Genomic DNA, 23,145 nt, shown 5'->3' with positions numbered 1-23,145 from the left:
GGTTTTCTTGCTAGGCCTTGGCTCGCGGGTGCTATGTGGTGCAGGTAAAGGCAAAGGGAGAATGGACCAACAATGAGTTAAAGAGCTCTGGGGGCGGAGTGTACATTGTCAGCTGCTTGACCGCCACGGTCGAGGGAAATTTTACAAGAATTAGAACTCTAAAATGTATTTTGTCGTTAGACTGGCTTATGTGGTATCATTTTTTGAGAGTTCTTTTCCACCATGTAAATACTATTTTTGGGATCTCATGTATCAAACATTTTCTTAAATGAAAATTATCCGTTTATGATCAAAATATTTTAACCCTAACCAGCTAGTTGACTTTAGATTCACATTTATGTTCAAACGACTTGGTTAGCAAGTCTTGAACTACTTTAAATACACAGTGTAACGGTCTTGGCTGTCCAGGGTGTTACAGTAACCCTAGTCATAAGCGACAATTGATAACTATTAAAATATAATCCAATTAAGTGCTTTAGAAATAACGTACCAACCTTCGAGACCTCGAATTCTATCAAACCGGGTAGTAGAACCCTTCTCGAACACTTAGGTTTAGGTTCCAGAGCCCAAAAGACTAATTTGGCTAAGGCGGGCCACGACTTTCCCTTTAGGGCTGCGATGCACCTATGAAACAGCAAGCCCCTCAGGGCTTCTGGGGTCGCACAGGCCGCGACACCCAAGAACTGGGTTGCGGCGCGCCCCCGAGAACCCAGAAATCCTGGGGCTTTACGTGTGTTTTCTCCCAACCTAATTCATCAAAAGTTCCTTATAACCCTGAACTAAACCCATAATTGAATCTAGGACTCTTAACAACACAGCCTAGGCATTATAATCACCCAAATGGCAACTACAATTACCACCCCAATTCAACTATCAAACAACATCAAAAAACCCAACCAAAACCTATCTTAACAGTCATAATTTCCAAAAGAATCAAGACCTAAATCTTACCTCAGTTAATAGCTTTGATCCTCAGCTATTCCTTTGCCTGCTCCCAGCTCAATTCTCCAAATTCCTAGCTCAATTCCTAAGCTTTTCCTTCAAGAATTTCCCCAAGCATCCAAGCACACTAAAGGGAGAGAGAGAACGTGTGAGAGAGAGAGTGTGTGAGAGATATTCTAATGTATTCTGGTTATTATCTGAAGCTTGTTCTACTATATCCTTAATCATAAAGGCCCCTAATAATAAGTTATCCATTTATTGCCCATAAAGGCAAAACGATCATTTGCCCTGTTTTTCGCTAATTTCTCGAGTCGTCATAAAAATTCCCAATTAATCCGACATGCTCAACTAATTATCAAATACCTACTCGTTACTCGATAAATCCCAAATATATGTTAAATTTCTCAAAATACCCCTAGGCTCACCTCGAGTCGGGTATTAAACACTCCTGTGACTATTATGCTAATCCGCTCACTAGGATCGCCTCGAGTCGAACACAACAAATATATCCACAGAATGATGTGGTCTCACTCATTTAATACATATAATCACATTTATGGTTGCAATTGGCCAAAATTATAAATATGCCTTTATAAACAAGAACGGACCCACATGCATATTTAATACACAAAAACATGCATGTAAATATATTCATATTATCATATAAATCATGCATGCCACGTAGTCACGAATTTAATCAATTAATCACACATATATCTAATTATGCCCTCCCAGCACGCAAATCAAGGCATTAAATATTATTAGCATTTTTGGGACGTTACACATTTTTCAAAATAAATACTCAACTTAAATTTAAGCTCCTTTTTTAATTTAACAAAATTAAGAAAATAACATTTTTCTTTAGACTAAATAAAATGTGACATTTTTATATTCTTTTTGTAGAACTCATTATGTTATAAAATCATACTATTTATAATTAATTAAGCTTGGTAAAAAGAACTCATAACATGTACATTAAAAAAATAACCTTAACCATTCATGATTCCCAATTTTACAACTTTTTAAAAAAATAAAGTTTCGACACATGTTATATTTAATTTCCTAGTCTTTTAAACATGCATTCTCACATAAAATCATAGCGTTTCTCAAACAAGTGCAAGAACAACATGTAAAAAAAAAATCCTTTCTCATTTTAACATATAGCATGAACTCATGACATAATTCACTCTCTTTTTAATCATTTTTGCAAATTAACAGTTTAATCAAATAAAAATAAAAAATCATAAAAATCACATAATATGCATAAACAATGCTTAAAATTCTTTTAACAATTTTACAATTTACCTAACATTTTTCTACACTTTGCACACCTCAATATTACATTTAGCATGCAAGACTAACAACAACAAAAATCAAACTACCCTAAACCATATCAACACCCAAGGATGAATTCTATATAGCATAATACATGAAAGATATTACAAATTTAACAAGGTCATAATCAATGGTTTTAAAAATAGAATAAAGAAACCAAAATACAATCTCACAACCCTTTAAGATACCCTAGGTCGAAGCCCTATTAGCATGCTTCTAATGTCCACTTTGTATTTTTATTATCAAGACATCAAGATTTATTGAAACAACAATAACCCAATATTAATCTTAAAAAAAAAATCAAATCATAACTCATAAAGATGTCATGAAACCCTAACATGCTTCTAGTATTAAAAACATAAACAAGTTGATAGAAAATCAATTAAAATAAAAAGAAACTCCACATGCATTATCTAGACATAAAGAGAACACAAACCAAAAAAAAAAAAAACCACTCATCACATATAAGAACCATAACAAATCTAATACAACAATTTGCATATGTGAGACCCCAAGATCAAAACAACACCAATACAAGGTCCTTCCTCACCTTGAGTACACCAAAATTTGAAACCTAATATCCTCTCCCTTCTGATTTCTAATCTCCAACACCTTAACATGATCACCAATTCATTAGACAAATCAAGACCAAACTCTCATCAACAAACATAAGAGACCGAAAAAGATTTTCTTACCGTTGTAGGCTGAACCCTTGCCCAATACCTTCACTATGCTCTTGTGAAATTCAAACCTAGCATCACCATGAATTTCACCAAGCTTAGAACCAAGAAGAAGAAGAAAAGAATAAAACCATGAACCTTAAACTCATACCTTAGGACCACAAACCTTGGCCTCCTCTTCTTTGTCTTCTCCTTCTCTCTGTCTCTCTCTCTCTAGATGTCTCGGCCAACCACCATGCAAATGAGACAACAAGTTCAATTTTCTTTTCCTTTTATTACCCTTGTGGCAAAATACCCTAGTGCTCTAGCAAGAAAAGGTAACTTCAATTTCTACTTTATTTTATTCCTTAATTTCCTATATTTCTAATAAAGGGTGGTGTACTTTCCTCTTCTTTTTTAATTCCATACTAATGTGGGAATTCTCTAAAAATGGACACACACTTTCTAGCTTGCATTCACACACCACACACCCAACCTCTCTCTCCCTATACACAACTAGCACACACACACACATACACCAATCAATTTTATCTAATCTACTTACCCAATATAGCTAGAAGACCACTAATAGCCATATCACCTATATTTTTATACTAAATTAAATAAATAAGAGAAAAAGAAATCCCTTTCCCATTATTCATTTTTTAAAATTAACTAAATAAAAATACACAACTAATAAATAGGAAAATATACACTATGCATGGAAACTAATGCATGCTCATCATGCATACTATGCACCTGCACACACACAAGCACTCTAGCCCATCACTACTAAGCGTGCACCTCCTTGCACACAAATAAAATAATTAAATAAAACAATTAACAAATTTTAATTCACATAATTTCTACCAAACAATTCCAACAATTAAAAATAAATTTATAACACTTAACATTTAATAAAAAAATAAAGCACACAAATTAATAAAATAAAATAAAAATTGGTGCGCTACACTTTAAGTATAAAATAATCAACAACAGAAAAAAATAGAGGAAAGAAATTTTGATACAATCTTCTCATCAATTTGGTTTCTTCTCTTCCTTTTCCTGATAGTAGCTACAACATGATAATCTCCATCAAAATCTTCCATTGCTTTAGAGTCACATGATAATCTCTAACAATATCATAATTTGTTTGTTGTATGCATTAGATTTTTTTGTGACCAAAGCACACGACATATTAAGTATAAAACAATTGACAAAGGAATAAAAAAATGAATGAAATAAATTTTGATACATCCTTCTCATCAATTTGGTTTTTTTTTTCTTGACAACATCATTAACAATATGATAATCTCCATTGGAATCTTCCATTGCTTGAGAATGTGACATGCTAATCCCCATTAGCATTAGAATTTGATTGTTGCATACAATAGATTTTCCTGTGACAAAAACACACGAAACACATTAAATATATGTAAAATATCATAATGTATAAAATTTTGGTTCTAAAAAAATGAATTAAAAAATAAAAGCAATTTTGGAATATTTTAAAAATTAATTTGTATCATAAAAAAATGACCAAAAAAAGAAAATAAATAAAGTGGTTTGAAGAGATTTTAGAGTGCCACATCACCTCCTTAGGGGCTCTCCTTTATATAAATATATACATTATATATATGTGTCGTGTATGTACAAATAGAATGACTGTGTAATTACATAAGAAATTTGAATAAACTTCTTCTCCCTAATTATTGAAGTATGTTTTGAATAATATCATGAATGTTTCGTACCTTGAATATGATAGTTTGTGATCTAAATGATTATCATATTATTATTATTATTTGAATAAACATAAACAATGTTTTGATTTAAATTTTCTTTTAATATGTCATTCTTTTATATATATATATAATATTATTTATTTTTTAAAAATTTATATGACAATATTAAAAATATAATAAAAATAATTAATAATTTTTTTAATCAAAACTAAACATATAATATAATAAATAAAAAATGGTAAAGTAATAATTTTATTTAACAATTTGGAATGGAAAACTTATTCTATGTTTGAGGCAGGATTGGAATATTTTTTTTAAAATAATGTTATGATCTCTTTGGAGGGATTGAATTTAAATTTCTAAAGTTTGGTGAAATGTGCCGTTAAAGTTTGTCTTTCAATTTGGATTAGAAAAATTATTGTAATAAATATTAATGTGTTTTGACCAATCCTCACGATATATGAGAATTTATCACAATAGAGGATTACAGTATAAGTTGAATGATGATAGATGCACACTCAAATTACACATCATCATCTATCATTACTCATATAAGTTTGTAGAGCATCTCATTTTGAAAATGAAATGTGGTTGGCTTAGAGTGATCCATTAGTCTCCTAATAATGTGACATGTGGTGATAAATTAAGTGCAAATTACATCCGGAACCTATTTTTTTTTTGGGAAACTCCACATATTGACCTCCCTTCACCCTTTAATTAAACCCGTATACCCTCAAAAAAGTTTTTCACAAATCTAATCCTATACCCACATAAAAAAGTCATAAATACCCTTAGCCCTTAGAAACATTAGGGCTTCCTCCACATTCATGTCCAAAATTGGTCCAAACTTAGTCCGAACTTGATACGAACAAAGTCCAAATTAAGTCTGAATTTCAGACACGTCCAAACAGGTTTACATCATGTCCGAAATTAGTCCGAACTGGGTCCAACTAAGTTCATACTTGGTCCAAACTTAGTCTGAACTTGGTCCGAATTAAGTCCAAACTTTGTCTGAATTAATTCTAAACTTTGTCCAAAATAAGTACGAAATTCAGACATGTATGAACTGTTGGGAATTGTGCCCTATTGTAATACCCAAGTAGCTTATTTCACTACAAGAAAAAGACTCTACAGCGACAACATCTATTGCGACGACTCCAAAGTCGCCACTGTATGTAGTCGAAATCCACGATTTTTTTTTAAATTTATTAAAATAAATAAGCTGTAGGGTACCAGGAATTTGTGAGGGAACTAGAGGCGGGAACTGACTCTACGGCGACGAGGCGACAACATGTCGTCGCTGTAGAGTCCTCGTCAAAAAGAAAGAGGGAAATATCTGTCTATAGCCACGACTTGTCGTCACTGTAGGATACGGAGGGAACTTAACACCAAAAGTTAATTGTCTATTTTCACTCCCTATAGTGATGGCATGTCGTCACTGTAGGATACGGAGGGAACTTAACCATCAAAAATTGGTTGCCTATTTTCACTCCCTATAGTGAAAGAGTCTAATTTAATCCACTGGGCAGTTACTTACTTTTAGTTTATAGCGACAACATGTCGTCACAATAGGGTAAGAAAAATGGAGGGAAAGTGGATCACCAAAAATTTAAGTCAAACTTTCACTGCATATAGCGACGACATGTCGTCACTATAGACTGGACTCATAGCAAACGAAAGGATTCGTGTACTATTCACTTATCTATAGCGACTACATGTTGTCGTTGTAAGGTCTCACCGTTTGAGTGAAATGGCGCGTTTGATATCAACGATGACTATTTATTGTTGTCGCTATAGGTCACAACGATATAACCCCCCAAGAAGAGCCTTTCTTCCTCATTTATGTTCGGTCTTTCTTCAAAATCAGAGAAACTCTTTGTTTCTATCCATCGCCCAGCGCCGCCCAACCCTATTTTGGCCAATTTCTCCAAAATTTTGGTAGTCTAAACCCACTGTCTTGCTATTATCGCCTTTAATATGTATTTTTTTCTTAATATATGTGTGTATTTTGTATTTGGTGGAAATGAGTTTTAACATTTTTTTTTGTTTTCTTTTTCAGATTTGGGTATTGAATCATCATTCTGAGCCTTGGATAATTTTTTTTAAAAAAATATTTTGTGATTGATTAATGGTGAAATTATGTTTTTAATTATGTAATTGGTTATTTTTTATAGTGTTGAATTTTGTTTTTCATTTTAGGGATTCGTATTGTTAATTTAATTTAATTAAATGTTATGTTATAAAAAAATGTATGATATGTTAGATATATATAAGTATATGTATATAAATGTGATTTTGTGAATATGTATATAAATGTGAATGTGAATGTAAAATATATTTTTAAATTGTGTGGTAGGTTAGATTAATATGACTAGATGTTTATTATAATTTTTTGTTTTCAATTGTATATATGTTAGGTTAAATAATTTATTTTTTAAATTATATATATGTTAGGTTAGATAAATAATATGTTGATTTAGTAATATGTTTATAGTATGTTTTTGTTGTTTATTTGTGAATTCAAATGATTGTATTAAATTTTATGTATGTTTTGGGACTAGTTTATATGTTTTTATGCAGGTTTTAAATTTTGGGATATGCTAGATTACAGCCGCTATGCTGCCGAAATTTTTATAGATTTAGAAAAACTAAACATTACAAAATAGTGTTAAAGTTAGTGTGATTAAATTTTTTAATTAATAAATTTTAAAGCAATTAATAAAAATTAATTAAGAAAATTAAAATAATAATTTTACATGTATAAAACTTTATTAATATTTTTTTATAAAATAAGTAGAAATTAAAATAATAATCTTTAATGGTAAATTAATAAAATTATAATTAAATATTTATTTATTTAATTAATTTTATAATATATTCATAAAATTTGATAATATATATAGAGAAAATAGGTAATTAAGTTAACTTTACTCTTAAAATTAAGTTAAAATTAAAATAATAAAATTTTATTGTTATTTTTTTAAATAAAAAGTGAAAATTGTAATAAGAATTTGATAATTATTAAAGAACATAATAATAATTATAATGAAATATTTGTTTATATAATGAAACTTTACAATGCATTCATAACTAAAAATAATATATATTCATAAAATTTGATAAAATATATTCATAAAATTTAATAATTTATTCATAAGATTCAATAAGATTTCACAATTTACTTTAAAAAAAAAATTAGTGTTTTGGTGATGAAAAAATTATTAGCAAATAGAGATAGGTTTTTATAATTATCACATTTTGATAATTTATTTTCCACTTGAATCAGTTATGACGATTGACAAGAGTTGGATAACTAATAGGCGATGTAATTCTGATGAGTTTTGGAATGGTCTTCAAGCATTTATACAAATGGCCAAGAGTCATGTGAATGCTTGGGAGAAGTCAGATGCCCATGCGTTCAGTGTGTTAATATGCTGAATCAGAAACTGGATGTGGTGGAGACTCACATACACAGATATGAGTTTCTACAACGATACGTGAAGTGGACCTACCACGGTGAAGTTGATATGCCTCCAATAGTGGAGGACGGGGCTCCAGTGACTAATGAGATGATTGACATAATCAATGATGTTATTGGTGAACAAGACACTAATAAAGAAGGCATAAATGAAGGAATTTTAGATGGTGGTGGCAATGGTGCGGAGAATCAATTTGATGACCTGTTTCAAGAGGTCAAAGTTGAGTTATACCCTGGTTGTACTTGGTTGTCTTCCTTGAACTTCTTGGCGAAGATGATGCACATGAATGTTATGAATAAATGGACAAATAGTTCATTTGATGAACTTTTGAAGTTTATGAAATTTGCATTCCCGAAGGAGAATAAGATTTCGACTTCATTCTATGAGTCTAAAAAAATGAGGAAGTTAGGGTTAGGTTATCAATCAATTCATGTTTGCAAGTACGACTGGAATTCCAAAAAATAGAGTTTCCCTGTATGTGGTGAGAGCCGATGGGTTGACAAAGACACAAAGGGGAAAAAAGTCGCCCACAAAGTGTTGCGGTACTTCCCTTTGACTCCTAGGCTGAAGCGTCTTTATGGTTCAAGGCATACAACAAATGATATGACCTAGCATAGTATGCAACAATCGAAAGAAGATGGTGGGATGCACCATCCTGTGTTTTGGGGGTGCTTGGAAACAATTTGATTCCAGATATCCCGATTCTTCCAAAGAACCCAGAAACATTCGATTAGGTTTGGCTGCTGATGATTTTAATCCATTTGGAAACATGAGTCTATCTTACTATTGGAAAAAATATACAGAGTGCGCATGGGAATAGGCGTGGTGAGCCCATTGTATACAACAACAATAAAAAAATTCATCATTTATATATGACCTAGAATAGGCGTGGTGAATAAGAAAACCTCTAGACAGAAACATTAACATACAATATTATTAATCATGCAACATATATATAAATATACAATATATTTATATATAGCATATAAACACATAAACATATGAATATTCAAGAACATAAGCATTTACCTCTTGAAACCTATCAAGTGTCCTTGAGTCTTTTCGTATATTTATCGATCTTCACATCCAATGCTTTGAGTATTCAAACCACGATCTTCCAGAGTGTTCTCTACACCTCAAGATGTGTGTGGGTACATAGAAAACATGAGTTTGCAATTTAGGAATCACAAGTATTTTTCAACACATGAGAACTTGGATTATGGTCTGAGAATGGTTAGATAAAGATAAAGATGATAAACTTTTTGTTTGACAAAAAATTATGAGAACTATTCAGAATTGTATTGTGTTGTTATCTGTTGTGTGTGTGTTTTCTTCTTATTATTCTATATCATATATATATATATAGAGAGAGAGAGAAATTTTTCTATTAGCTTATTATTACTAATAATAATAGTAATATAATAATATCATAATGATGATAGGAGTTGATTTAGGTAAATATCTAACTTACCAAATTTGAAAACTATTTTCAAATTTGAAGTTTATAATTATTTAGATACAATATCAGTGTACTGATACACGCATGGCACAGTCCTTGGACTGTGTCATGCGTGAACTGCTATTTCCCTTTTCAGGGATATTGCATTTTTCTTTTATTTATTTCTTTAATTAAAATCAATCTTCCATAAGATAAGATATTTATCTTTTTAAGGAAAATATGACAACCATATTTCAAAATTTAAATTTTAAATTCAAAATTCAAATTGATGATCATCATTATCATCATCTTTTAAAATTCAATAAACCAAAAACTATTTTTTACTTACCAATTTTATTCTCCCTGTCAAATAAAATAATTAATTTCAAAAATTAATTAATTTATTTATATATATGTGTACGCCCAGATTTTCCCACGGGCTGATTAGCGAGCTGAGATACGGCCTAATCATGACTACCACGTGGACATCCCCAAGACCGGAGCTACCGTCATAAGGTCCTGCCTCCTTAGCTCGAGGTAACCTAAGGGTTCGCCAAGATTGCTTAAGGACTAGGCCTGGGCCCTGAGGACCACAGGTCGAGGGAAGCATCCAGCTCGTTGTACGAGCTGGAGTTGGAGGCTGTGACCTTTTATAAAGTCAATCACGCAAGATAAACGTGCATATATCAGACATCACGTGTCTGATATACCCCTGACTTCTCAGACACACAGCAGGAACGTGCGTATTCAGACATCCACGACTGGTTTGGGCCGTGCGGCCCATTATCCCCTTACCTATTGATTTGACCACACTCATGTGTCAAGTTTAGGAATTAATCATGAATGTCACAGAGTTGACATGATAGGTAAGAAGGTCACGGGATGACCTTCTTACCAACTCCCAGGTGCCTTCTCCCATAAATATGGGGACCTTGGGAGTTATAAGGGGTTGGATTCCATATTGTAAGAAATACCCTGTAATCAAATACCCAGTATATAGCAATAATACTGACTAGTGGAGTAGAAGGATTTTAACATTTGAACCACTTAAAAAACGTATATTTGAGTCACCATTTCATTTCTAAGATCATTTATCTATTTCGGTTCAACCTAAGCACTAATCCCTTTCTCTTCTTTTCTTAATTACCTGTTGGCGAAGAACCGCGTCAACAGTTTGGTGCTTTCATTGAGAGCAAGTTTGATTAGTACTGTCGCAAACATCCAACTATGGTGACTACTCGATCCAGGCACGGTAACGAGAAGGAACAGCATGATGGGCAGGAGGCTCCTCATATTGCCATCCCTGGTGAACAAATTCCTGAAGTCCAACAGCGGCCAGGCAAGCAGCTAGAGGGCCAAGACGACACTGGAAGTTCGGCGCCCCAGCCACCTAATCCGAACCCATGTTATTACACTGCGGTGGAGATGGAGAATGCTCAGCTGAGGAGCCAGCTAGCGATAGCTAATCAGTAGATCAAGGATGTGCTGGCCTGACTACCCCCTCTCACAATCGACGCTAACGTCGGAGAGAGGCAAGGCGAGGCTCCTAAGTCTCGACGGGGTAATCGGTCCAGGCATAGCCGCTCGGACAGACTTCCGACAACCAACTCCACTCCTTCGTCGCACCGTCGAGAGGCAAACTTTGAAGGAATGCCTAGAGCCGAACAACAGCAGTACAACCGTTCGGTCAGAACATCGACTCCTAGCTCCCAACCAGCCTCGAGCGCGCCCAGGAGAGCTCGGGGAAATTCCAGAAGGAGGTCCGGGGAGGGCTCGCAGTGTCAGCCCATCCCTAATAGTTGTCCTGCGCCTCGTCCAGATCGCCAGGCGCAGGACCCGCAGGTTGGCAGGGCCGAAAGCCCCCCACCTAATTTGATCCATCCTGACGGAACTAGGATCGCCTCTCCGGTCAGGCATCCTTTGTCGCCAATCAGATATCCGTCTCCCCCTCGGCCCGTCCGAGATATTCTAGCCTATGGAAGTAGCAGGAGGAACCCACTATCAGCCGGACCTCCCCGACATAGCAGGGCGCCGAAGGAAAGCCGAGATCCTCACCACCAAAGGCGGACTCCAAGTCTCTCTAACAGGAGCTACTGGATCGGCAGTCGCCGGAGTGACCTTTCTGGCGGAGACCTGCGTCAGCATTTGAGCTCGGCACAAAGTCCACAAGCCACCCAAGGGGGCGACCTGCGAGATCGCCTTAACTCTCTTAGAGGGGAGCCAGCAGGAGGAGACAACCATGCTCACTCAGGGGGGGCCCTGTCCGAAGTACGTAACGACGGGAATGCCCCAAATAACCTATCTCAAGATAGGAGGGGCAATGACCCACCAAATATGTACAATGGATTTGGAGCTGTTGAATAGCCCCGGAATAACCAAGGACATCAGGACCAAACCCTCGAGCGCCTGGCCCAGATGGAGGAGCTGATGAGGAAGCTCCTGTCGAAGAAAGAAAAAGATGAATATGATTCAGGGGACGAGATGGAGCTCTTCGCCCCCAGCATAGCAGCAACGACTTACCCACCTGTTTTCCGTGTGCCGCACCTGTCTAAGTTCAATGGGGACGGAGATCCGTCGGATCATCTGGGGATGTTCAACACCCTGATGATGGCCTACAACATTGGCCCCGAGCTGAGGTGTTTAATCTTTCCTTCCACACTGACTGGACCAGCCAGACAGTGGTTCAAGCAAGGCAAAAGACAGTCAATCAGCTCCTGGAAAACTTTCTCGGCTAATTTCAAAAGGGCATTCCGAGCCTCCCAGGCTGCCCGCGTTCAGGCCGACTCTCTGGCTAACGTGAGGCAGCAGCCTGGCAAAACTCTGAAGGCCTACCTGAGCAGATTTGTGAACGTCGCTGCTCGGGCCAGAGATGCGGATGATAGCTCCAAGCTCATGGCCATGAGAACTGGAATCCTCGTCAGAGGGGAACTCTGGAAAGATATACAAAGAAAGGGAGTCAGCTCGGTTAACGAATTCCTCAACAGGGCCCAAGAATGGATCAACTTGGAGGAACCCGAAGCCTCAGTTGCAGAAACCAGCGAGGTCCCTGATCAGCCCGCTGGAGTGGGGACGGAGGTCGTGGTAGCAACCCAAAACGTCACACAGAACCACCAGCTCGGTGGAGGCAAAAGAAAGGGGAATGGCAAAAATAGCCAGCACGGCCCAAAGAAGAATAAGTCCGTAGACAAGTTCAAGCCCGTCTATGCGACTTATACAGAGCTCACCCAGTCTAGGGAGAATATCTTCCTAGCTAACTCTACTCGCCTCCCCTGGAAGAGGCCGGAGCCATTGAAGCACCAAAAGGGGAAGAGAGACACCTCCAAGTTTTTCCGTTTTCACAACGATGTTGGCCACAATACTGATGATTGTAGGCATTTGAAAGATGAGATCGAGACTCTCATCCGAGCCGGCCCCTTGGCCCAGTATGCGCGGAACAGGGTTCCAGCAAGTCGACCTGCTCCGGAAGTCCCGGCCAGTCAGCCCGGGTCTCGGGTAGATCAGGATGTCCCTCCTCCCGTGATAGGAGGGGAGATATCCACCATCTCTGGAGGTCCACATATGGCTAGCACAAGCAGGGGTGCCCAGAAGAGGTACGTGAACGAACTTAAGGCGCATAATGGAGAAGAGTTCGTCCCGGAGCAGCGCCTGCCAAAGCAACAGCGATTGGAGAAGCAACCGATCATTTTTACAAAAGAAGATGTGGGCCATGTCCAATTCCCGCACAATGACCCTCTGGTCGTAGTAGTTCAGCTCGCTAATCGGAGGGTTAGGAGGGTGCTGATCGACAATGGGAGCTCGGTGAACCTCCTATTCAGGTCCACTTTAGAAAAGATGGGTTTGACTGTCGCCGAGCTGAAGGCGACCTCCATGATGCTGTATGGTTTTTCGGGAGAAGGATCAGCGGCTATAGGGACTATCGAACTGGTGATCACCCTGGGGGAAGGATCTCGGACAGTCTCCAAAATCCTCGAGTTCATGGTCATCGACTGCTCTGCTGCATACAACGCAATTTCGGGACGGCCCATGCTCATAGCCTTTGAGGCCGCCACGTCCATTCGCCACCTCGCGATGAAGTTTCCTACCTCCACGGGAATATGCATTGTCCGTGGCGATCTTCTCACTACCAGGGAATGCTACAGCATTTCCATGAAGGGAAAATCGAAACCCGGGGAGCTGACGATGGCCATCCAAAGTGGTGAAGAGGAATCTCGGGACCTCTTGGCTGGTCCTGAGATTGAAAAACCTCAAAGCGCCGAAGGGGAAAATATCGTCTTAAGTGAGGACATTGACCCCTGAATAGGCGAGGACAGATCTGAGCTCCAAGCTATTGAGGAGCTCGAGGAAGTAAACATTGATCCACAGAACCCATCACGGATGGTCAAGCTCGGAAAAAACCTCAGCAGCGAGAGGAAGGCGGAGCTGATCAGATTTCTGCGGGATAACCTAGATGTGTTTGTGTGGTCACACGAGGACATGGTGGGAATCAGCCCGAGTGTCATCATGCACACACTTCATCTGGATAAAAGCGTTCCTCCAAAGTCCCAGAAGCAGAGACGCCTAGGAACAACCTGGGCTGTAGCCTTAGAGGAAGAAGTAGCCCGGCTCAAAAAATGCGGCTTTATCCGTGAAGCCAAGTTTCCGATTTGGGTTGCCAACCCCGTCCTGGTCCCGAAGCTCAACGGGAAATGGCGGACTTACATCGACTTCTCCGACCTGAATAAAGCCTGCCCCAAGGATTGTTTTCCATTGCCAAGGATTGACCAGTTGGTGGATGCCATGGCGGGGCACGAGCTCATGTCCTTTATGGACGCATACTCAGGCAACAATTAGATCGCCATAAATCCGGCGGACCAGGAGCACACCAGTTTCATGACCCCGACTAACGTTTATTGTTACAAGGTCATGCCCTTCAGGCTGAAGAACGTCGGAGCTACGTATCAAAGGTTAGTGAATAAAATGTTTGCAGACCAGATCGGAAAAAACATGGAAGTGTACGTTGACGACATGCTAGTCAAGTCAAAGGCTGCCGATAACCATGTTTCCGAACTGGAGGAATGCTTCAAGACACTACGGGAGTATGGTATGAGGCTAAATCCACAGAAGTGCACTTTTGGAGTCGCATCGGGAAAATTCCTGGGTTTCATCGTCAATACCCGGGGAATCGAGGTGAACCCCGACAATATCAGATCATTGCTCGAGCTTCCCTCACCCAGGTCATGCAAAGATGTCCAAGGCCTGAGAGGAAGGGTGGCAGCCCTCAATCGGTTTATTTCCAAGTCCACCGATAAGTGTTTGCCATTCTACAACCTGCTCCGAGGAAATAAGAAGTTCGAGTGGACAGAAGAGTGCGAAAGCGCTTTCCTCGACCTGAAGGCACATCTGGCCGAGCCACCCATACTATCCAAACCAAAAGCAGGAGAGCCTCTTTTTCTTTACCTGGCTGTCACGGAGGATGCAGCCAGTGCCGTATTGGTCCGGGAAGAAGACTGGATTCAGAAGCCAGTCTACTACATCAGCAAGAGACTTCTCGAAGCTGAATCCCGGTACCCGTTGACGGAGAAATTGGTGTTTTGCCTTATCACGGCCTCGCGAAATCTCAGGCCGTACTTCCAGTCCCACTCAATACACGTCATGACCGATCAACCTTTAAGGCAGGCTTTACAAAAACCTGAAGCATCGGGACACTTGTTAAAGTGGGCAATCGAGCTCAGCCAGTTCGAGATTCTGTACACTTCGCGAACTGCTATAAAGAGTCGGGCCCTGGTCGATTTTGTAGCCGAGTGCACAGGATTCCAGGAGGATCCTGCAGAAGACTCACCCCAGGTCACCTCGGCCCAGGCATCGTGGAGGATATTAGTGGATGGTTCATCCAACGAGAATGGCTCCGGAGCTGGAATCATTTTGATATCCCCTGAGGGACATAGATTCCACTCGGCGCTAAGATTCGGATTCAAGGCCTCCAACAACGAGGCCGAGTACGAAGCTTTGTTGGCCGGGCTAAGGATAGCCCAGGAGCTGAAGGCAACCTCCGTCCAGTGCTTCAGTGATTCCCAGCACGTGGTAAACTAGGTTTTGGGTGAATATCAAGCACGGGGACCCAAGATGGCTGCCTATCTAGCAAGGGTAAAGGTTGAGCTGTCCGCGTTCGGGCGAGGCTCGATCGAGCAGATACCTCGGGAGCAGAACGCCAACGCAGACGCTTTTGCCAGGCTCGCCACCTCCGGGGAAACAGAGACCTTGGGGTTAGTGCCAATATAATTCTTGGAAAAACCAAGTATAGAAGAAGCCAGGACGGAGGTTGAGATGATAGACGCCAGGCCGACCTGGATGACCCCCATCCTTGAGTATCTCGTCGAGGGAAAGCTACCTGAAGGGCGTAATGATGCGCGATGAGTTCTGTATCTAGCTCCCAGGTATACTATAGTAGATGGGGTGTTATACCGACGTGGGCACTCCCTACCTCTCCTACGATGTGTTCTTCCAGACGAAGCAAAGGCCATTCTACAGGAAGTGCATGAGGGTTTTTGCGGAGATCACACTAGGGGGCAAAGCTTGACCTTCAAGATCCTGAGGCAAGGATATTACTGGCCTACTCTGTCCAAGGACTCGATCTCATACGTGAAGAAGTGTGACAAGTGCCAGCGATTCGCCACAGTTGCCCGAACTCCTCCAGTCGAGCTGAAGATGATCTCTTCCCCATGGCCATTTGCAGTTTGGGGGATCGACTTGGTTGGCGCCCTCCCTGCTAGAAAAGGCGGGGTCCGTTACGCCGTGGTGGCCATCGACTACTTTACAAAGTGGGCTGAGGCAGAACCTTTGGCAACGATAACTTCCAAAAAAAGTCCTTGACTTCGTGGTTAAGAACATTATCTGCCGATTCGGGCTGCCCAAGAAGATTGTTTCCGACAATGGGACTCACTTTGACAGGGACCTGTTCACTGAGTTTTGTGAGAGGTACGGAATTCTGAAAAGTTTATCCTCCGTGGCCTATCCTCAGGCGAACGACCAGGTCGAGGCTGTCAACAAGACGTTAAAGGCGAGCCTCAAGAAGAGACTAGACGAGGCGAAGGGAGTCTAGCCAGAACAGCTCCCCCAGGTTCTCTGGGCATACCGGACCTTGCATCGGACTCCTACGGGTCATACTCCTTTTTTCTTGACCTTTGGGAGTGAGGCAGTCCTCCCCGTGGAAATTAAGGTACTTTCGCATAGGGTCCAGTCATACGACCAGGATTGCAACCACAAGCTACTTCGCACTTCCTTAGACTTGATTGATGAAAGACGAGAAGATTCGCAACTCCAGCTCGCCCATTATCAGCAGAAGATCACTCGCTATTTCAACTCTAAAGTCAAGAATCGTGCCTTTAACGTTGGCGACATGGTCCTCAGGAGAGTTTTCTTGGCCAATAAGGATCCCATGGATGGAATCTTGGGACCAAACTGGGAAGGGACATATCAAGTCATTGAGGTCATTAAAGAAGGAACTTATACATTAGCTCGGCTAGATGGAGGGGCAGTCCCACGAACTTGGAACGCCATCCATTTGAAGAGATATTATCAATGATTCACTTGTAAGGCCTGGAAGGCCATTTTTTTATGTATTAAGCAAAGAGAATTAACATTTTATTTATGTTTGTACATATTTTCAAGGGTAATCTAAAGTAACCACGAAAGACCCTTTCCCAGTTACTTGGGGGGCATATGGTACCTGGATATAACCAGGTCGCCTTAATGACTTAGAAGTTGATTCATATCGATTGATCGTTGTTTTTCTTAAAAAACGCGAGATATTGATAAGGATTAACGCGAACTAAGTCCTATCCTGGATATAACCATGTCAAAAAACTTAGAAGTTGATTTAAATCTGTTGATCGTTGTTCTTCCTAAAGAGCACGTGATATTGATAAAAATTAACACGAACTAAGTTTTCAAATTAAGTTCCTAGATATGACCAGGTCAAAAAACTTAGAAGTTGATTTAAATCTGTTGATCGTTGTTCTTCCTAAAGAGCACGAGATATTGATAAAAATTAACACGAACTAAGTTTTCAAATTAAGTTCCTGGATATGACCAGGTCAAAAAACTTAGAAGTTGATTTAAATCTATCGATCGTTGTTCTTCCTAAAGAGCACGAGATATTGATAAAAATTAACACGAACTAAGTTTTCAAATTAAGTTCCTGGATATGACCAGGTCAAAAAACTTAGAAGTTGATTTAAATCTGTTGATCGTTGTTCTTCCTAAAGAGCACGAGTATTGATAAAAATTAACACGAACTAAGTTTTCAAATTAAGTTCTTGGATATGACCAGGTCAAAAAACTTAGAAGTTGATTTAAATCTGTTGATCGTTGTTCTTCCTAAAGAGCACGGGATATTGATAAAAGTTAACGCGAACTAAGTTTTTGAAAAAATTGTAACTGAAATGCATAGAGGCAAAAGGGAGTTAATCAATTCAAAGGTAAAAATTAATTGTCTCGAGGTGGGAACACCTCATGCAAAAGTTACAACAAAAAAAAAACAATAAGAAAGAGTGGGGACAGAATGGAAAGGCCCTAGGTTCCACCATTGGCTCCTTGGAGGTCACCGTCTCGCCCTGCTCAGCTGGGCCGGAAACTTGCCCGGCCTCGGAAGGTGCTTCTTTCTCGAGGCGAGCTTTGAACTTCTCCAGCAAGGGCTCCCAGACGTCCGCTGCCAAGAAGGAGAAGTTGGCGTCCTGATTATAGGCCCAGCAATGGTAGAACATGTCCTCCATGGCGGTGCCTGAAGTTTTCTGCTCGCCCTCCAGGGCCGCCTTGGCCTCGGCCTTCGCAGTGTCTAGGTTGGCCCACGAGGCAGCAAAGGTGGCTTTGGTGGTCTCGAGCTTTTGTAGCTTGGGACAGGCCTCTTTTAGCTCGGCCTGCGAAGCCGCCAGGGCATCCTTAGCCGCCTGCAAGGAGGTCTGGTGGTTGGCCACAACTGCCTGGTGCTTGCTCCTCATCTCCTCGAGCTGAGCCTTGGTCCTAGCTATGCTCCGGTGAAGGGCAACGGCGCTCTGCAAAATCGGAAAGGCACATGCCTTAGAAAAAAAAAAGAGAAGGGAAAAATAGGACAAGGCATGATAATCAAAAACCATAAAAGGTTGGGGTTAGCTTACCGTTAGGGCCATGCCCAGTGAAGACTCCAGCATGCCCACCGGGCTCCTGGTTTCGATGGCCCTGAGCTCCTTCTCGTTGAACATGTAGATGTGGCTGACGGCGTAGTTCGCCGACTCATACACCGTCCCCTGGAAGGCCTCGGAAATTTTCTCCAGGTCCTGGGGGTCAACTGGGATGCGCACCTCGGAGGTTGAAATTGCCGAAGTCCCGGGCTCCGCCCCTGTGTCCCGGACAAAGGCCGGAGCTCGCGGAGGGGGTGGGGGCATGTTGCTCCCCCCTGCAGCGGGAGGATCAGTTCCCACGACCTGAGCGGCGGGGGCTGCTCTTTCTCCTTTGCAGGAGACTTGGTCGGGGTCCCGGCAGTTTTATTTAAGGTCCGGGGCTTCTTCATTTTGGGCCCAGAGGCCCCGGCTGAGGGATTCTACCCGGCGAACGCAGCTCGCAGACTCCCTCCGGGCTGAGACATCTCTTCTGTCAAAACAAAGGTATGGTTAGTACACAAGTTAACATCCATTCAAAAATAAAAGCAAAGGGGGAAAAAGAGAGATTCAAGTACATATATATACTAAAAGGGATCCTACCCCCCGAGCTAGAAGAAGAACCTATGATTATGACCATCGGCTCCGGAGCTCCTGCGGGAGAATCTAAGTCCATTATTTCCCGAGCTAGCGCAAGTTCTGGATCCGACTCTGGTTCCGGGCTAGATTCTTCTACATATTGCCTAAGTCCTGGAGCTACGGCACCCATCCGGAGTGATGGCCATGACCGAAGGTTGGTCCCATACTCCTCGAATAGGATCGACCTAAAGGATAGGGTGTTATCTACGACTATGGTACCCCTAGGGCGGCTATCTTTGTAGTCCAGCACGATCTGGTCGACACAGTGAAGCAGGGTTGTATCCAGGTCCGGATCACTTCGGTGACGTTGGACGAGCTGTCTGGGATTAAACCTAGCTAGCCGGGGGTCGGCAATGGCCCTATCTAAATTCCTAAACATGTAAGGGTTACCTTGGCCAGAAGGACCCGCGGCTGCTCCAGAACGGATCCTCTCCTCGTCCGTTCTCTGGGCGACCTCCAACGCCCGCTTCCTGTTCCTCACGAGGGGAACCTCGTCCTCCTCATCTTCGTCCCCCACGACCCCCTCCACGATGGTGGGCCTAGTATCGCGAGCTGGGGGAAGCGCCCAGGTCCTCCTCAAGTTCAGAGTCTAATTTGGAAAGATCAGCTTACAGGCCACCATCGTCTCGTCTGTCACGAGCACACGGTAATCCTTTTCACTGGGGGAAAAGCCCGCCAGTGTCTCGTACTGGGCCCCGAGGGTCACAGATTTGTCTGTCCTCGGGAATATAGCTGCAGAATAATTCTAAGTCAGAAAGGGATACAGGAGGAGTTAAATGGTACTTAACATACAAGCTAAGTTTGAAAATCACTTACGAGGACGATTGAAGTAGTGAAGCTCACAGTTTTGGAACCCCGTCGACATAAAGAATTGATCTTTGAAGTCGTTGGGGTGGCTGGGAAGCTCGATGACCGCAGTCGTGTTGGGGAACCGAGTTAAGTAATAAAACCCGTCGCCTCGCCCCCGCTGCTCCGGGCTGGCCTTGAGGCAGAAAAAGTACAAAATATATGCAGGAGTGCGGACCTCCCACTCCTATTTCAAGAATAAATATCTTAACCCCGCCAACAGCCGATAAGAGTTGAGGGGGAGCTGGAATGGGGCCAACCTCACGTAATTGAGGAAATCAGCAAAGTACTGATCCAACGGGAGGAAGGCCCCCGCCTTAAAATGCTCGTCGCTCCTGGCCGAGAATGTCTCGTCAAGCGGCGCGCAGCTCCGCTCGCCCTTTGCGGGAGCTCGGGCAATCACGGATGCTCTCCCCAGCTCGATGTTATGGGAGAGGAATATTTTGTTGACCCTCGCCTGGTCAATGATCTTTGAAACGGTCCTCTCCACCTCAAAGAACACTTCAGGAGCCACCTAGAGCTCCTGTTCCACCACTGGCCCGAAGTTGGGGATCGGGGATTCGACCATCACCTCCTTCCTTTGTCTTGTCGGGAGGACGAGCTGCCTACAGGCTTCTTGGGAGCATTCTTCTTGGGTCCCATCTGATCGCCTAGCGAACAAAAAGAAGAAATTTTAGAAGAAGGCGACTTAAAAATGGAGAACAATCTGTTTCCTTGACACGAGCTGAGGTAAGCCCAGCTCATGGAGAGTGAGACCACGCGGTTCTATGAACACGCGCCTGTGCTCCCAACAAATCCCCAATTACTCGGAATTTGTGTGTCAGGAGGGTCAGGTTAGAATTTTTCCTTGGAGGGAAAGTTCCAATAGGCAAGAAATGCAAAACTGCCTGTGAAGCATGTCCCCTAAGTTACCCAGTTTTGCACCCAAAATACTGGATATTTTGAACTAATATCCCAAAAATCCTACCCAGAAATTTTCCCCAGAAAATGCATCCTGTAAACCATGCTCCTAAACGGCTTCCAACTATAAACAATACCCTAACCTAAAAGGCTTTCACCCTTCATGCCCACAAACAACCAGCAAACCCTTGCATGCGGCTACAGTAAATATTTACCTAAGCTACAGTGAAAAATAATTTCAAAACATGCACAGTCAAGAGACTTACAGAGTGTTTGGCTTAGAAGTGGATGAAGGAATCGCCTGGGTTGGGTCTTCGTCGGCATAGTTGGTTCCAAGGCTTCGAAGGAGTCCTCGCACCTGAGTTTCTGGAACGCTGAAGGTGGTAACTGGAAAGAGGAAAAGGGGGGATTTTTGAGAGCAAGAAGAAGAGAAAATTTCAAATGAACGGGTGGCCCATGCGTAAGGTGGCCACCCCTTTTATATGCGTGAATGGTCGCATGAAGAGGGCCGTTGGATTGCCGTGATGTGGGATCCAAGGCCCTCAACTCGAAAGACGAAATGACAGCTGGGCATAGGCTAGGCCATTAAATGCGGTTCTCGGAAGACGTACCGTCACTAACCACGATGTTCCACGAATTCGGCGCCTGCATAGAATGTGAAATATGAAGAGTTCATGGGGAAGCCTAAAAGCCCCTACTGTGGCCCTACACGACGTCGTGTACCACGAGCAGAGGCTTGGGGGGCAGATGTACGCCCTGATTTTCCCACGGGCTTATTAGCGAGCTGAGATACGGCCTAATCATGACTACCACGTGGACATCCCCAAGACCGGAGCTGCCGTCATAAGATCCTGCCTCCTTAGCTCGAGGTAACCTAAGGGTCGCCAAGATTGCTTAAGGACTTGGCCTGGGCCCTGAGGACCACAGGTCGAGGGATGCATCCAGCTCGTTGTACGAGTTGGAGTTGGAGGCTGTGACCTTTTATAAAGTCAATCACGCAAGATAAACGTGCATATATCAGACATCACGTGTCTGATATACCCCTGACTTCTCGGACACGCAGCAGGAACATGCGTATTCAGACATCCACGACTGGTTTGGGCCATGTGGCCCATTATCCCCTTATCTATTGATTTGATCACACTCATGTGTCAGGTTTAGGAATTAATCATGAATGTCACAGAGTTGACATGATAGGTAAGAAGGTCACGGGATGACCTTCTTACCAACTCCCAGGTGCCTTCTCCCATAAATATGGGGACCCTGGGAGTTATAAGGGGTTGGATTCCATATTGTAAGAAATACCCTATAATCAAATACACAGTATATAGCAATAATACTGACTAGTGCAGTAGAAGGATTTTAACCTTTAAACCACTTAAAAAACGTATATTTGAGTCACCATTTCATTTCTAAGATCATTTATCTATTTCGGTTCAACCTAAGCACTAATCCCTTTCTCTTCTTTTCTTAATTACATGTTGGCGAAGAACTGCGTCAACAATATGAATTTTGAAAATTATATATTTAAATTAATAAATATATTTTCGAAAATTAATAAGTAATTCCAAATTAATTATTTAATATCAATTATCATATAATGGTATACTTGACCTGAAGAATAACATCCTTCTCAAATTCCCAAATTACAATTTTACCCTTGTATCACCTTTTATCTTTATATGATGTTGATAGAGCCACCCAGGGGACCTATGAACCTATAATATTAAGCTCCAATAAATATTAGATTATTAATCAAAGCTCTTTGATTAAATAATCATATTTATTAATCATATGATTACTTCACTATAAATATGAGATTGAACTCTTGATAATTATAGACATATATAAAGTACCTTCACTAAAGTGTCATACTACACTAGTGACCCGATTCTAGGTCACTTGTATTCATAATACTAGCGAACTGTACTAGAAGTAATTAATCTAAAGATTCCATAAATTTATTTTACTGCGAACTATTTTAATTATATTATCATAATCTTGATCCTCTCATACTAATATCAGATTAAGACCACATAGATAAACTTTTGAATT

General features: G+C 41.2%; 1 long non-coding RNA gene across 1 annotated transcript; it reads right to left on the bottom strand.

The window, feature by feature from the left end:
• Positions 1 to 2,341: 2,341 nt before the first annotated feature.
• LOC133822473 (uncharacterized) lies at positions 2,342 to 3,203 on the bottom strand. The gene is made up of 3 exons (XR_009887886.1): positions 3,109 to 3,203; positions 2,973 to 3,028; positions 2,342 to 2,889 (listed from the first exon to the last, which is right to left on the bottom strand). It is a non-coding gene; the product is annotated as an uncharacterized LOC133822473 (long non-coding RNA).
• Between the last annotated feature and the right edge of the window lie 19,942 nt (positions 3,204 to 23,145).

This window comes from Humulus lupulus, chromosome 1 (genome assembly GCF_963169125.1).
Source record: "Humulus lupulus chromosome 1, drHumLupu1.1, whole genome shotgun sequence".
NCBI classification, from domain to species: Eukaryota; Viridiplantae; Streptophyta; class Magnoliopsida; order Rosales; family Cannabaceae; genus Humulus; species Humulus lupulus.
The sequence above is the reverse complement of the archived record's forward strand: the minus strand, read 5'-3'. Positions and strand labels throughout refer to the sequence as shown.